The 17,175-nt window shown below is 47.7% G+C and overlaps 1 protein-coding gene and 1 pseudogene across 2 annotated transcripts in view; one reads left to right on the top strand and one right to left on the bottom strand.

Moving 5' to 3' along the window:
- TPST2 (tyrosylprotein sulfotransferase 2) overlaps window positions 1–17,175 on the top strand; it is a 64,487-nt gene that overhangs the window by 28,043 nt on the left and 19,269 nt on the right. The window lies entirely within an intron of this gene.
- Window positions 187–1,169, bottom strand: LOC129468476 (high mobility group protein B1-like; annotated as a pseudogene).

The following is a 17,175-nucleotide window of genomic DNA, read 5'->3' on the forward strand; positions in this document are numbered from 1 at the left end:
AGCCTAAATTTTCCTTCCTGTGCCTGCTGGGATAGCATTCCATGTCCTACAAAGGACTCTCCATGAGATGCTAGATTCCAGATACTAATAATAGTAATAATAATAATAAGACCTAGAGCACCTGCTGTTTGCTAGGCGTGGAACTAAGTGCTTCACATGCGATATCTTTTTTTTTCTAATAAAAAAATTGTATTTACTTAGAAGCATTCAGAATGTCAACAAAACAGCTGCAACTTTTTTTTTTTTTTTTTTGCAATTACAGAGTGGTATTCAGTTAACAGAAAAATTATTTCGTATAAGCTGCATCAGAGACAACTGAAGATGAAAAAACTACCATCCCCATATACTAATTTGTGCTGTGCACAAACAAGAACCCGCTTTAAATTTCCGTGCCAATTTACCACCCCCATACTGTACCAGGCAAGGTTAGTGGCTATTGAAAATACCACCAGGACAGGGCTATCTAAAGACACATTCGGTAGTGTGTTAACTGTACAAAAAAAGGCACTGTACAGTTTAAAAACAAATCTTACACAGCCTTACATTTCAGTTTTTTTCTTTAAAAGGAGTGAGTTGTGTACAGGGTGGGTTAAATGCTTTATAGACAAGAAAAAAAACTGCGCTAGAACCAACTTATTCATCATCATCATCTTCTTCATCTTCCTCCTCCTCCTCATCCTCATCTTCCTCATCTTCCTCCTCTTCCTTCTTTTTCTTGCTTTTTTCAGCCTTGACAACTCCCTTTTTTACTGCATCAGGCTTTCCTTTAGCTCGATATGCAGCAATATCCTTTTCGTGTTTTTCCTTCAGCTTCACAGCCTTCTTTTCATAAGGCTGCTTGTCATCTGCAGCAGTGTTATTCCACGTCTCTCCCAGTTTCTTCGCAACATCACCAATGGACAGGCCAGAATGTTCTTCTTTGATTTTTGGGTGATACTCAGCAGAACAGGAAGAAGGCCGAAGGAGGCCTCTTAGGTGCATTTGGATCCTTGAACTTCTTTTTTTGTCTTCCCTTTGGGAGGGATATAGGTTTTCATTTCTCTTTCATAACAGGCCTTGTCCGCCTTTGCCATATCTTCAAATTTTCCTTTCTCTTTAGCAGACATGGTCTTCCACCTCTCTGAGCACTTCTTAGAAAACTGAGAAGTTGAATGAAGCATCTGGGTGCTCCTTCTGTCCCTCCCAACAAGTTTGCACAAAAAATGCATGTGATGACATTTTGCCTCTCTGCTTCTTAGGATCTCCTTTGCCCACATTTAGTTATTTTTCCTCAGCGAGGCACAGTTGCCCATTGCCCGTCTGGCTTTCATTTGCCCCGGCGCTGTCTCTGTGGAGCTCAATGTACTGCAATGCGCAATATCTTATTTGATCCTTACAAAACTCATATGGCACTGCTGTAATATGATTCTCATTTTACAAATGAGGAACCTGATGCCCACAGAGGTTAAATGTCTTGCCCAAAGTCATGTAGCTCTGTAGCCAGCATCTGTAGCCTGACTCCGGAGCCACACTTTAACCAGGAGGCCATCCTACCTTATCTTGTTAGGAGAGCAAGCAGTACGATGCCAGCAGAGAAGGCCTCTGGGTGCATGGGAAGAAACCAGCCAGATGTTCAGGCCTGGCCGTGCCATTAAGTTGCTGTGTGTCCTTGGCCACACTCTCCTTTCTGAGCTTGCCCAGGCTTTCTCCGAGGCCACTGCTGGCTCTGCATTCCAGAGCTCAAGGACCCAAAGTTATGCATCAAATCTAGAAATCATCTTCTCTTATTTTATATCGTATTACAGCATTGATATGTATATGATACATATACATTGATATGATGTGCTCCTATACCTCGTCTGTCACACCGTGTGGATTTCCTCAGAGGCTCCTAGAAGGCCCTGCTGTCCAGGCTAGGAGGTTTCTGGCAGCCCCAAGCTCCCTGGCTCCTGGGTGAAGGTGTGAATAGAACCATGCTGTTAAGTGGGGGTTTGCAGAAACCAGCGTTTGACCTGGGAGAGCCCTAGGCAGCAGGGGATGATCAAGTGATCAAGATAATATTTTAATGCAAAATTTGAAAAATCAAAACTAATGGATGAACCTTGAACAGAGTGTGCTAAGTGGAAAAAGCTGGTCATTAAAGAACATGCTTTGTGTGATTCCATCTTTATGAAATGTTCAGAATAGGTGAATTCATAGAGACGGAAAGTAGAGTAGTGGTCTCCTGGGGCTGGGAGGAGAAGGGGGTTAGAGTTTGATACGTAAGGGTATGAGGTTTCTCTTTGGGTGATGAAAATGTTGCAAAATTGACTATAACTGTACGAAAACTCTGTGAGTGTGCTACTCTGAATATACTAGAAACCTGTGACTATACTATGTGATTATACTAAAGACCATTGAACTGTACACTTTATTTTTTTATTTTTTTTTGAGACAGAGTCTCGCTCTGTTGTCCAGGCTGGAGCGCAGTGGCGTGATCTCGGCTCACTGCAACCTCTGCCTCCCAAGTTCAAGCGATTCTCCTGCCTCAGCCTCCTGAGCAGCTGGGATTACAGGCAGCTGCCACTGCACCCTGCTAATTTTTGTATTTTTAGTAGAGACAGGGTTTCACCATGTTGGCCAGGCTGGTCATGAACTCCTGACCTCAGGTGATCGCCTGCCTCGGCCTTCCATAGTGTTGGGATTACAGGCGTGAGCCACTGCGCCCAGCCCATGAACTGTACACTTTAAATAGGTGAGTTATATGATATGTGCATTGTCCCTCAGTAAAGCTGTTATAAAACAATCTGAATGCAAAAATATCCATGAAAAACAACATATAAAAATTGTAAATAATGTCAGGATCAGTATTACTGATGTTTTTTTCTTTCTGCCTTGGTTCCAGTATAGCTTAGCACAGCACAACATCATTTGTCCTGTTTATTTAAACATTTTATTGTTTTTGTTTGTCATGGATTTTTTTCCACTAATCTAAAAAAGATTGCATTGAAACATTATTGATCTTGGTTACTGAGTTTTTTGGCACCCGCTTGAGTTTTTGTGCTCAAGGACGATGACTTGCTTACCTCACCCTGTTCCCACCCTTCCAGGCAAGCCTTTTGCTCTCCCTAGGGTGGCCAGGGTCTCCCCCACCACTCTGTCCCTTCCTTCTCTCTGTCTCCCCATCTGACAGGTGAGGCCAGCAAGCCCACCCCAAGAGAAGCTATGATTTGTCTGTCCAGCCAGTGAGTCATGTGTGAGGACCAGAGTAGGGGGCTCTCTCCACATCACATCCTCCTCCTGCTCACATTGTCTCCTTTGCTGCTTTCTCCCTTCTGTCCTCCCATCTCCCTCCTTTTTAGTTTTTTTGTTTGTTTGTTTGTTTGAGGCCAAGCACAGTGGCTCATGCCTGTAGTCGCAGCACTTTGGGAGGCCAAGGCAGGCAGATCACTTGAGGTCAGGAGTTGGAGACCAGCCTGGTCAACATGATGAAACCCTGTCTCTACTAAAAATACAAAAAATTAGCCGGTGTTATGGCACATGCCTGTAATCCCAGCTACTCAGGAGGCTGAGGCAGGAGAATCACTTGAACCTGGGAGATGGTGGTTGCAGTGAGCTGTGATTGCTCCATTGCACTCCAGCCTGGGTGACATGTGTGTGTGTGTGTGTGTGTGTGTGTGTGTGTGTGTGTGTGTGTGTATTATATATATTTTTATATAATAATTTTATAAACATATATATATTTTTGAGACGGAGCCTCCCTCTGTCAACCAGGCCAGAGTACAGTGGTGTGATCACAGCTCACTGCAGCCTTGACCTCCTGGGCCCAGTGATCCTCTGACCTCAGCCTCCCAAGTAGTTGGGACTACAGGAGCGTGCCACCACACCCGGCTAATTTTTAATTTTTTTGTAGAGATGGAGCCTTATTACATTGCCCAGGCTGGTCTTGAACTCCAGAGCTCAAGCAATCCTCCCTCCTCAGCCCCCGAAGTGCTGAGATTACAGACATGGGCCACCACACCTGACCCCATCTCTCTTCTTTGAGATGGCTCCCTGGGTCCCCCAGCAGCTATCACCTGGCCTCCAGCCCTTGTCTTTTCAGGCATCCTACACCAGAGAGAGCTTGTGTCCCCTCCCAGGTCACAACCAGACCAATGCTCACAATTTCCCACTGTCCCCAGGATAACTCCAAGCTCCTTACCTGGCATTCAAAGCCTGGCACAGTCTAGGGCTTGCCAATCTCCTTTCCCCACTTTTCCTGCTCACCACTGCTGATTTCTCGTCGGTAGATTCAGATGGGACTCACAGTTATTGAAGAGCTGCAAGGCATTAGGCACACCCCTCTGGTCTTTCCCTTATTAAGCCCCTATCTCACTTAATCCTCACAGCAGCATTGCTGGTAAGAATTATTGGGCCCATTTTACAGATGAGGAAACTCAGGCCCAGAGAGTGGAGGTGATGCTGCCAAGGGTCTGGGGTAGACGCAGGTGCACACCCAGGCTGGCTGGCAGCATGGGACTCTGACCACCTGCCTGTGCCTCCCCTTATCCACTGCGGATGTTTGCTTTCCCTCAGGGCCATGTGTACAGTGCCTGTGCCAGGGTCACCCCCACTTTGGTCCCTGTTGGCCTTCACACTGCTAACTTAGTAGCCAAGGTCACATGCCAGTGTGTGATGCCAGTGTGGAGAGGAGCCATGGTTCTTTTATAACAGTTGCCATCTCCTACCTACTTATATTTGGGGCTTGCTATGTTGATAGCCGCAGGCTGGGTCTCAAATTCCTGGGCTCAAGCTGTCTTCCTGCCTCAGCTTTGTGAGCAGCTGGGATCACAGGCATGAGCCGCTGCTCCTGGCCACTTTTACTTCTTAAAATAAAATCAGAACATGCAAACCATGCTCCACAATATGCATCAAGTGTTTCTGGTGCAAATCCCTACTGCTTTTGTGTTTGATGGTGGGGCGAGGAAACGGGCAGGAATGGGAGGGAAGGTGAGTCTAGACTCCTGAGGCAGGACCACGGCTCCCTGGCCCTAACAACCATAGATTTTGTGTCCATAACGGAGCCAGATGCTGGCAGCGATTCTTAATTGGGGTCCCAGGCTGCATTCGGGGGCCTAGGAATTTGGATGGGGGAAAATTACATCTTTATTGACCGTAGTTTAACATTTCCTCCAGGTGACAACGTAGGTGATAAATCACAGTAGTAGTGGCAGCACTTGCATCACCAGTAGAAACCACACTTTTTTTTGAGATGGAGTTTCGCTCTTGTTGCCGAGGCTAGAATGCAATGATGTGACTTCTGCTCACTGCAACTTCTGCCTCCTGGGTTCAAGTGATTCTCCTGCTTCAGCCTCCCAAGTAGCTGGGATTACAGGCACCTGCCACCATGCCTGGCTAATTTTTTTGTATTTTTAGTAGAGACGGGGTTTCACCATGTTGGCCAAGCTGGTCTTGAACTCCTGACCTCAGGTGATCCACCCGCCTTGGCCTCCCAAAGTGCTAGGATTACAGACATGAGCCACTGCGCCTGGCCCATATTTTTATATCACATTTTAGGTACCACAGATGTGTCTGCTTGCAGATGACAGTGATTATTCTGTCTGCTACTAGATCTTGTTATTGATTGCTTTAATAAAGGAGCAGATAGGTTACAGATAATATTTCACAGCAATTTTTGTAATCACATTCTTAGCCGAATTTTACTATATTGGTTTCCTTTTCATCCTCTATATTTTATTGTATTCCATTTAAAAGCATTATTCTGGGAAGGGGCCCATAGATTTCACCAGATGGTTGAAGAGATCCATGGCACAAAATGGTGGAAGAACCCATTAGACCTGGGTTTGAGTCCTGATGCTGCCCTGCACCTGCTGTGTGAGTGTGAGCAGAGTGTGAGCAGCCCATTCCACCTCTGGATTTCTTATTCATGATCCAGCCAGAGAGGGGCTGGCTCCCCCACAGGGTTGCCGTGGGAGGCCTGCAGTGGGAGTCGATGCCACTTTGCAGTGGTGCCTGTCTTATTGGGTGTTATTAGGTCTTCTGGGCAGGACGTGACACCGGGTGCTCCAGCGTGCCCTGAACGTGTTCCCACCGCCTCCTGCACACCCCAGTCTGTCTGGGCATCCATCTTACTGGGTTGCTTGTCTGCCGGCTCAATGGCCGTGACACTCATTATGGACAGGACTGTATCCGTCCTGATAAATAATGGTACAGAATTGTAGCTGATGCCTCTGAGCTCACACTCTTTGCCAGCTTCGCAACAGCTCCACGAGGTAGATGTCGTTTTCAGACTTATTTTGGAAATGTTAAACGTTATAACAGGTGAGTGAGGCTCAGAGACAAGAAGTCACTGGCTCAAGGCCACTGGTGAATGGCCACACCAAGATCGCACCCTGGGTCTGTCCAACTTTAGGTCTACACTCCTGACCCCTGCACTCCACGATGATTGCATTCCCGAGTCTGGCCCAGGTGGGCAGACAGTGAATAGTTAACTGGTGCAAAAGTAATTGCGGTCTTTGATATTACTTTCAATGGCAAAAACTGCATTACTTTTGCACCAGCCTACTAGAACGCTGAGTTCAGTGCCCTAAGCGGTATTTCATGGAGAGGGGGCAAGGGGCGGCAGCGCTTGTTAAAATGCAGGTTCCCTCGGCTCCACCTTGCCTCTTCCAAATCAGAATATTTGAGGGCAGGCCCCAGGAAATCTGCCTTTTAAGGTTTTGGGCTATTCAGAAACACACCAAAGTTTAACCACCACCCTAAAGGGAAGGAATAACAGATAGTAACAAAGCTCTGTTCTGAGTGCTTTATGTGAGTTTATTTATTTTGAAACAGAGTCATGCTGTGTCACCCAGGCTGGAGTGCAGTGGCGCCATCTTGGCTCACTGCAACCTCCTCCTCCTGGGTTCAAGCAATTCTTGTGCTTCAGCCTCCCAAGTAGCTGGGATTACAGGCATTCACCACCACACCTGGCTAATTTCTGTATTTTTAGCAGAGACGGCGTTTCACCATGTTGGCCATGCTGGTCTCGAACTCCTGACCCCAGGTGATCCGCCCGCCTTGGCCTCCCAAAGTGCTGGGATTACAGGCACGAGCCACTGCAAGTTTATTTATTTAGTCTTCACAAGTGCTAATGGCCTCCCCATTTCACAGATGAGGAAAGTGAGGCACAAAGTAGTTAGATAACACCTCCCCACTGACCCCCAACCCAGGGCTGCATTGCTGGGAATCAGCCAGGTGTGGAGGATTCCTGCCCCTGTGCTCAGTCCCCCACCTCTGACAGCTTCTGGGCAGAGGAGTACAGACGGGATCCCATGGTGGGTGAGGGTGAGGGCTCAGGAAGCACCGGTCCCTACAAGATCACGCTGGCCCTTTCCTGTTTGCCTTGTTTACCAGGCAGGGGCCCTCTGTGTTTCTGGGCAGGAAGTCCTGAGCAGGGGCTGTGCCAGGTGCCAGGGGCAAGACTAGGAGATGGTCCAGGAGTCTGAGCCAGGCACTACTCTGAGCAGCTGTCTGACCTGGGGCACATAGCTTCCCCATCTGTGTATGGGGTGGGGTTGAGATTTGGAAGAGGTAGTTAAGAGCTTGGGTTCTAGCATCAGATAGACCTGAGTTCCAGATCAAACTCAGCCACTTATCGTCTGTGTGATCTCCAACAAAGCACTTCACCTCTCTCAGCCTCAGTTTCCCCTTCTGTAAAACGTGGCTAATAATAATAGTGCCTACCCTCCAAGGCTGTCATGAGGGTCAAAATATATAGTTGGCTCTCTGTCTTCATGGGTTCTGGATACGGGGATTCAGCCAACAGTGGATCAAAAATATTCGGGAAAAAATGGGTGGTTGCATCTGTACTGAACATGAACAGGGCTTTTTTTGTCCTGTGATTGTTCTCTAAACAATACAGTGTAACAGCTACCTACATAGCATTTACATTGTATTAGGTAGTATAATTGATCTAGCACTGATTTAAAATATATGGGAGGATATGTGTAGGTTATATGCAAATATTACATCATTTTATATAAGGGACTTGATGTATACTGGTATTCAAGGGATATTCTGTAATCAATCCCCTATGATACCGAGGGGTGACTGTATATGAAACTGCCAGCCAGGTGCAGTGGCTCATGCCTGTAATCCCAGCACTTTGGGAGGTTGAGATGGGAGGATTAAACTCAGACCAGCCTGGGCAACATAGTGAGACCCCGTCTCCACAAAAATAAAAATTAACTGGGCATGGTGGCACTTGCCTGTAGTCCCAGCTACTTGGCAGGCTGGGGCAGACAGATCATTTGAGACCAGGATTTTCAAGGCTGCAGTGAACAGTGATCACTCCACTGCACTCCAGCCTTGGAGACAGAAGGAGACCCTGTCCCTTAAAAAAAAAAAAAAAAAAACTGCCAGGCATACACAAGCCTCTCTGCTAGTCCTTATGTGGCAACAGACAGGATGCTGGATGATTCCTTATGCATGAGTGTGCACTTCTTTTTCTTTTCAATCAACTATTTGTTTTCCCGAATTGTACATTTTTCTCTTACCAAAGGCTGGCCACCTGGGTCCTCCCACAGTCCCTACTGAGATAAGTCCCAGAACCAAAACTGGCTTCCACCTCGGCTCACTGTATTTGTGCTTTGTGAGTTTGCCCAGGTTGCACTGAGGGCAGGTGCTGCTGATAGTGTTTTTTGTTTGTTTGTTTGTTTTTGTTTTTTGAGATGGAGTTTCACTCTTGTCGCCCAGGTTGGAGTACAGTGGCACAATCTCAGCTCACTGTGACCTCCACCTCCTGGGTTCAAGCAATTCTCCTGCCTCAGCCTCTCCAGTAGCTGGGACTACAGGCGCCCGCCACCACACCCGGCTAATTTTTGTATTTTTAGTAGAGACGGGGTTTCACCATGTTGGCCAGGCTGGTCTCGAACTCCTGACCTCAGGTAATCTGCCTGCCTTGGCCTCCCAAAGTGCTGGGATTATAGGCATGAGCCACTGCGCCTGGCTGATAGTGTCTTTTCGTGATACAGACTAGCGGATTGGCAAACTATGCCCACGGGACAAATCTAGCTGACCGCCTGTTTTTGTAACTAGTCTTATCGGAACACAGCCACTTGCCTTCATGTCTGTGTCATCTTGGTGGTTTGCATTACAGTTGCAAAGTCGCAGCGGAGCTCTTGTGGCCCACAGAGCCAAAAGCATGGGTTTTATGACTTCACAGAAGCTTGCCTACCCCCAGGAGAGATGATAAAGCAGGGTCGTCGAAAGTTGGGGAAACAGTTTGGGTTCTGGCATCAGATAGCCTGACTTTCAGTTCAGACTCAACCAGTCACCATCTGTGTGACCTCCAACAAAGCATTTCACCTCTCTAAGCCTCAGTTTCCCGTTCGGTAAAACGTGGCTAATAATAGCGCCCACCTTCCAGGGTTGTCGTTTAGAGTCAAAATGTCCAGGGCCAACTGTGCATTTTTACTCTAACGACAAAGAACAGGGAGAAGAAGTCACTCCCGATCCCACCTGACCGGACCACACGCTCCTTAGGTTTGTGCTTATGTCCCTGCCAGTCTTTATCCATGTGCTGTAATGACTGATCCTAACATCAAAAGGCGGCCAGGCGTAGTGGCCCGTGCCTGTAATCCCAGCACTTTGAGAGGCCTAGGCAGGAGGATTACTTGAGCCCAGGAGTTTGAGACCAGCCTGGACAATGTATTAAGACCCCATTTCTACAAAAAATAAAATATTAGCTGGGCATGGTGGCGCACTAGCTACTTGGGAGGCTGAGATGGGAGAATTTGCTTGAGCCCAGGTGTTTGAGGCTGCAGCGAGCCATGGTTGCACCACTGTATTCTAGCCTGGGTGACAGAGCAAGACCCTGTCTCAAAAAAAAAAAAAGAAAGAAAGAAAAGGAAAAAAATTTAATGGTAATAGTTTTCTTGTGCTGGCTCTGCCTGGCTTGATGGAAGTTACATAGTTCCCATGGCACTCTTCCAGGTGTTATTCCTATTTCTCAGATGAGAACACTGAGGCTCAGAGAGCTGCCCCAGATTGATCCAGGACACCCAGCCTCTGAGTGGGGGAGCCAGCATGTGACCCCCAGCCTCATCAGTCCCCACCCCCGGCTAGTCCCTAACAGAGTGCTGAACTGGGCCTCTGAAGGGGAGGCTGGGACAGTGTGTGGGATCCTGATTTGATGGTTTTAGGTAAAAAGAACGCAAAGCAAGACAGGGAGGAGAGCACAGGCTCTGGAAAGAGAGAGACTTGAGTTTTCCTTCTAGCTCCCCTGCCTCCCAGCTGCATGGCCTTTGACAGGTTCCTTTACCTCTCTGAGCCCCAGGAAATGGATGGTTAATAAGGGAGGGTCAAATAGCGTCAATGGTTAAGACAAAATGCAATGTTATATGTAAAACCCTTAGTTCAGTGCCTGGTATATAATAAGGGCTCTAAGTCTGATCTAATGTTTTTTTGTTTGTTTGTTTTTTAGGCAGAATCTCTCTCTGTCACCCCAGATTGGAGTGCAGTGTTGTGACCTGGGCTCACTGCAACCTCTGCCTCCCAGGCTCAAGCCATCCTCCCACTTCATCCTCCCAAGTAGCTGGGACTATGGGTGTATATCATCACGCCCAGCTAATTTTTGTAGAGACAGGGTTTTGTCTTATTTTCCAGGCTGGTCGCAAACTCCTTTCCTGTAGCAATCCATCCCCCTCAGCCTCCCAAAGTGCCGGGATTATAGGCATGAGCCACCATGCCTGGCGTGAGCCACCGCGCCCGGCCTGAGCTAATATTCTTAAGGCCGCATGCCAGCCTCCCTGCCCTTTTTCCCTCTTGAACCACTCTGCATGCTTTTATGCTCAAGCAGTGTCCAGAGCTTCAGAATTATTTTTCCCTTACTCACACCCCATTGGAATCTGGAGGGCTTTCTTGGCTGGCTTTCCCCTGCAATAGGTCAGAGGTCCCTGATTCCCAGGGACCCTGCCCAAGAGACGTGCGTCTCCCCAGCTCTGCAGAAGGTTGGGGCGTGGTGGGTGGGAGGTGGTGTGGTCAGCGTGGTCCGGTAGGGTTGGGAAGAGCCATGGCAATGGAATGTTGGGAGCTGGTTCCCATGGGAAGGAATCGCAGGGCTGATGGCTGAGCCTGAGCACGTGGGCACTGGGCCCCGCTCCAGGGCCACTCTGTAAGTGCAGTGACCTCCTGAGCTGGCTTTGAGCACTGCCAGCTCCCTGCTGTTGTCCCCTCCCTGCCCGCCTGCCGCTTTTCTCTTGGGAACCTCCTGATCTGCTGAGCTTGGAGAAATGATGATTTAGAAAGTTCGTATAGATTTGAGCCAAAACTCAGTGTGGTCTCAATGCAAATGTCACTCCCTTCTTTCCTCCTTTAACCCCTGCGGAATGCCTCCACCTCTCATCATGGGCATTTGCTTCTGAGCCTTTATCACTGGTGTCATTGTCTCACACACTGGTTTCTTGGCTCCCCACTGGAATGTCAGCTCTATGAAGGCAGGAACCTTTGTCTGTTGCCCTTGATGTATCCCAGTATCTTGAGCAGGGCCCTGCACATGGTACTTGCTCAGTAAACATTGGTGAAATGAATGAATCTGAGTCTAAAGGGATCTCTTAGATTGATCAGCCCCCTCCCTTCCAGGGGCATTTCAGGGTCAACAGAAAGAGGGAGCAAAGTCCCCTCCCATGGTCTCCTGCTGCCCGTTTTTTTTTTTTTTTGAGATGGAGTCTCTCTCTGTCACCCTGGCTGGAGTGAAGTGGCGCGATCTCGGCTCACTGCAACCTCTGCCTCCCAGGTTCAAGCAATTCTCCTGCCTCAGCCTCCCGAGTAGCTGGGAGCTCTCAGGCGCGTTCCACCACACCCGGCTAATTTTTTTTTTTTTTTTTAAGTAGAGAGGGAGTTTCATCGTGTTAGCCAGGATGGTCTCGATCTCCTGACTTCGTGATCCACCTGCCTTGGCCTCCCAAAGTGCTGGGATTATATGTGTGAGTCACCATACCTGCTGAAATGAAACCCCGCTGTTTCCAACAACCAGCTGATTCTGGCTTAATCTGATTTTTTTTTTTTGAGATGGAGTCTTGCTCTGTCGCCCAGACTGGAGTACAGTGGCACAATCTCGGCTCACTGCAACCTCTGCCTCCTGGGTTCAAGTGATTCCCCTGCCTCAGCCTCCTGAGTAGCTGGGATTACAGCCACGGGCCACCACGCCCGGCTAATTTTTTGTATTTTAGTACAGAGGAGATTTCACTGTGCTGGCCAGGATGGTCTCGATCTCCTGACCTCGTGATCTGTCCGCCTCAGCCTCACAAAGTGCCAGGATTATAGGCGTGAGCTCCTGTGCCTGGCTGCTGCCCCTGTTTTATAAGCCGCATGACACCACGCTAGGGATGGCACCTTGGAGACAGAACCGCATTTGGAAACTGGCCTTTCCTCTTGCTTGTTGTGTGGCTTCTGCTAATCACTCCATCTCTTGGAGCTTCAATTTCTTCACTTCTCAGATGGGGATAAAAATCTCCACCATACAAGGATTTGCTGAAAACAAGAGCCAGCAGGCAGGTAGTACTCGCTCTGGGCCAGGTGCTGTTCCAACATGCCCTAATTTATTTATACCTCCCAGCACTCCTACCAGACTAGTTTCTCATTTGCACTGGGCACATTTCAAAGTGTCCTTCTAGGAGGTGTTACAGGTTGCGTATCCCTTTATCTGAAATGCTTGGGACTAGAAAGGTTTTGGATTTCAGATTTTTTTTTCTTTTGAGGCAGGGGCTCCCTCTGACACCCAGGCTGGAGTGCAGTGTCATGATCATGGCTCACTTTAGCCTTGACCTCCGGGGTTCAAGTGATCCTCCTGCCTCACCATCCCAATTAGCTGGAACTACAGGCAAGCACCACCACACCTGGCTAATTAAATTTTTTTTTTTTTTTTTTTGTAGTGATGGGGTCTCACTTTGTTGCCCAGGCTGGTCTCAAACTCCTGGGCTCAAGCGAGCCTCCTGCCTCAGCCCTCAAAGTGCTGGTATTACAGCCATGAGCTACCACACCTAGCTTGAATTTTTTCCGAGTTTGGAATATTTGCAGTATACTAATCAATTCAGCATCCCTACTCCAAAATGCTCTGATGAAATTGCTTGCTTCCTTCCTTCCTTCCTTCCTTCCTTCCTTCCTTCCTTCCTTCCTTTTTCTTTCTCTTTCTTTCTTCTCTCTTTCTCTTTCTCCTTCCTTCCTTGCTTTTCTTTTTATCTTCCTTTTTTCCTTCCTTTCTTCTTTCTTTCTTTTTCCTTTTTTCTTTCCTTTTCTTTTTCCTTTCCTTACCTTTCCCCTTCCCTTTCCTTTCCCCTTTCCCCTCCCCCTTCCCCTCCGCCTCCCCTCCCCTCGCCTCCCCTCCCCTCTCCGTCCCCTCCCCCTCCTTTCCCTCTCCCTCTCCCCTCCCCTTCCCTTTCCTTTCAAGATGGGGTCTCTCTGTATTAACAGCCCAGGCTGGTCTTGAACTCCCAAGCTTAAGTGATTCTCCCACCTCGGTTTCCCAAAGTGCTGGGATTACAGGTGTGAACCACCATGCCCCACACCCGATGAGCATTTTCTGTGAGCATCATGTTGGCACTCAACAAGTTTTGGATTTTGGAGCATTTCAGATTTTGAAATTTTGGATTAGGGCTACTTGGCCTGTATTATCATCCCCATTTTACAGATGAGAAAACCAAGTCTCAGAGAGGCTAAGTGACTTGCCAAGGTCCTTCAGCCAGTAGCTGGTGCAGCAGGATGTTGAACCCAAGCAGTCTGGGTCCATAACATGTATGGCATACAATTCAAAAATTACTAATCACATTATTATTTTATCATATGGAAAGACAATAAGATGACACCATCAAGTTATGTTTTTAGGAGAAAAATATCACCTACCACCCGAGTACCACCCCTGGTAGCAATGTTTTTTGTTTGTTTGTTTTGAGGCAGTCTCATTCTGTCATCCAAGCTGGAGTACAGTGGTTCGATCATAGCTCACTGCAGCCTCGACCTCCTGGGCTCAAGCAATCCCCCCACCTCGGCCTCCCGAGTAGCTGGGACTACAGGCGTGCACCACCCCATGCCTGGTTACCTGGTAGCAGTTGAGTCTTATTTCCTTCTTGTCTTTTTTCTTAAGTGTGGTTTCTATTTGTTGGTGATGTTGCTGTGTGGTAGAGTCATGCTCACCCTGTACCCACATGGGCCTTTCTTAGCTTAAAATGGAGAACATGGCACCACCCGCCTGATTGGGCTGATGTGAGTATGAAACCAGGTAGGGCATGGAAAGCCCTTGCTTTGGTGTTAAATTCACAGGGGTGCTGTGTATTTAATATATTCCTCCTACAAGAAAAGGAGGGGCTGGATGAAGTGGCCCACACCTGAAATCCCAGCACTTTGGGAGGCACAGGCAAGAGGATTGCTTGAGCCCAGGAGTTTGAGACCAGCCTGGGCAACATAGCAGGACTCCATCTCTACACAAAAATACAAATATTAGCCAGGCATGGTGGCATGCACCATACCTGGGAGGCTGAGATGGGAGAATCTGGGAGGATCGCTTGAGCCCAAGGAAGTCAAGGCTGCAGTGAACCAAGATCATGCCACTGCACTCCAGCCTGGGCTGGACAGAGTGAGACCCCATCTCAACAAAAAAAGAAAAAAAGGAGAGCTCCTTGACTCCCATCCCTCCCTCTCATTTGCCCTGTAATCAGCACTGCCCAGCAGAACACTCTGCAAGTGATGGGAATGTTCTAGTGCAGAGGTCAGCAAATTTCTATAAATGTCCAGATAGTAAATGTTTCAAATTTTGTGGTGTTCGTGTGGTTTCTATTGCCATTGCTCCTCCTCCTTTCTCTCCTCTTCCTCTTCCCTTCACCCTCTTCCCTTGATAAAATTTACAAATCATTCTTAATTCAAGGGTGCTTTGAAAACAGGCCCTGGGTTGGATTGGGCCATCACTGGCCCACCCCATCCTAAATGTGCACTGTCCAGTACAGTAGCCACTGGTCACGTGTGGCTTCTGGGCACTTGCAGTGTGGCTAGTGCAAATGAGAAGCTGGATTCTTAATTGTATTTAATGTTGCATAAGGTGAGTTTAAATAGTTACATGTGGCTGGTAGCTGCATGTTGGATGCACAGCTCCAAATGACTGACAGCCCTGACAACCTCGTTCCATTGCTCTGAAAGGGCCTGTGTTCCCTGGAGGGGGATGGCTGGGCTCGTGGGCCATGGGAGCTGCCTGGCTGGCAGGCCTCTTGGGCTCGCTGGCATTTCAAGAGCTGTCTGAGGGCAGCTGGGCGAGCCATCCTGCCTCTGGAAGAGCTTCAAGTGCCTGGTTCCTAACTGGTTTTATTTATTCCAAGAGAGCAGGCCTCACATCATTGGCCGCCCATGTCCCAGGAGTGCTGGGGCTTGAGTATCTGTAGTTTGGGGGTTGCCTGCTGGGGGGGTCTAGTTGCTGTGGTTACACGTTGGTTCCCTTTTCCATCTGGGTTTAGATGTCCTAATTGGCCTGATATTTCAGGAATAGGAAAATGGTATGGAGAAAAGGAGTGAGTGAATAGGAAGGAATGGAGGACCAAGAAATGCAGTCAACAGCCTGCAGCCTGTTTACTGCCATCATGGCACAAATAATAAAAGCTGAGGTTTTTTTTCTTCTTTCTTTTTTTTTTTTTTTTTTTTTGAGACACGGTCTTGCTCTGTTGCCCAGACTGTAGCGCAGTGGTGCAATCACAGCTCGCTGCAGCCTCGACCTCCTGGGCTTCAGCAATCCTCCCATCTCAGCCCCCCAAGTAGCTGGGACTATAGGCGTGTACCATCACCTGGATAATTATTTATTTTTTGTAGAGACTGGGTCTCCCCATGTTGCCCAGGCTGGTCTCGAACTCCTGGGCTCAAGCGATCCTCCTGCCTCTGCCTTCCAAAGTGCTGGGATCACAGGCGTGAGCCACCACGCCAGGCCTGGCTGAGATTTAAAAAGCTGAGATTGGCCAGGCGCGGTGACTCACGCTTGTAATCCCAGCACTTTGGGAGGCCAGGGCGAGCGGATTACGAGGTCAGGAGTTCGAGACCAGCCTGGTCAACACAGTGAAACTCCGTCTCTACTAAAGATACAAAAATTAGCTGGGCATGGTGGCGCGTGCCTGTAATCCCAGCTACTTGGGAGGGTGAGGCAGGAGAATCGCTTGAACTCAGGAGGTAGAGGTTGTGGTGAGCCGAGATCGTGCCACTGCACTCCAGCCTGGTGACAGAGCGAGACTCTGTCTCAAAAAAATAAATAAATAAAAAATAAAAATAAAAAAAATAAAAAGCTGAGATTGTAAAGTGTTGTTACCCTGGTTAAAACCTCCTGTTTACAGAATAGGAAAAGTCTCAGAGGAGTGATGTATATAGTCTAGGAGTTGGCCAACTCCAGAGCTGCATTCTAAACCGCCCACCTTCTGAAACAGGACTGAGAGGCGGGAGGTTTAGCTTCAGGCTCAGTATGTGAGTCTGTAAAATGATTTCTCCTTGTGGGCCTCAGTTGTCCCATCTATAAAATGGGGGAAGGTATGAATTGGACTAAAAATCTTCTCTACCCTAAATGGTAAGGACACAGCATTGATATATATAGATAGATATATAGAGATATAGATATATAGAGATATATAGATATATAGAGATATAGATATATAGAGATATATAGATATATAGAGATATAGATATATAGAGATATATAGATATATAGAGATATAGATATATATAGATATATAGATATATCTATAGATATATATAGAGAGATAGATATAGATAGATTTAGATATATATATGCCCTGCCCTAAAGCTACAAGGATCCCCTTGATTCCACTTTGGCTTGGTTCTGGCTACATGCCAGGACTCATCGTGGACACAGCCTCGTTCCTGTGACATGGGAGATTAAGTGTTAGGAAGGTCTTACAGATCTGGATGGTGAAACTCTTCCCATGTGTTCCTTGAGTAAGTTGCTCTTCCTCTTGGTGTCACACTTTCTCATCTGTAAAATTGGGATCATCACACTTTCCTTTTATTGGGGTTTAAATGACACAGGTATTTGCATGGTCGGCATTTGGTCAGTGTTAGGTGGTGATAGTAGGATGTTGTGTTCAATTCCAGGAAGTAGCATATTCCCTGTAGGCTGGGCCTATGGTACCATTTTGAATTGTGCAGTCCACAACCTGATCAAACATACCCAGCCATCTCAGGTGGCAATAGTGGTGT

This window comes from Symphalangus syndactylus, chromosome 18 (genome assembly GCF_028878055.3).
Source record: "Symphalangus syndactylus isolate Jambi chromosome 18, NHGRI_mSymSyn1-v2.1_pri, whole genome shotgun sequence".
Lineage (NCBI taxonomy): Eukaryota > Metazoa > Chordata > Mammalia > Primates > Hylobatidae > Symphalangus > Symphalangus syndactylus.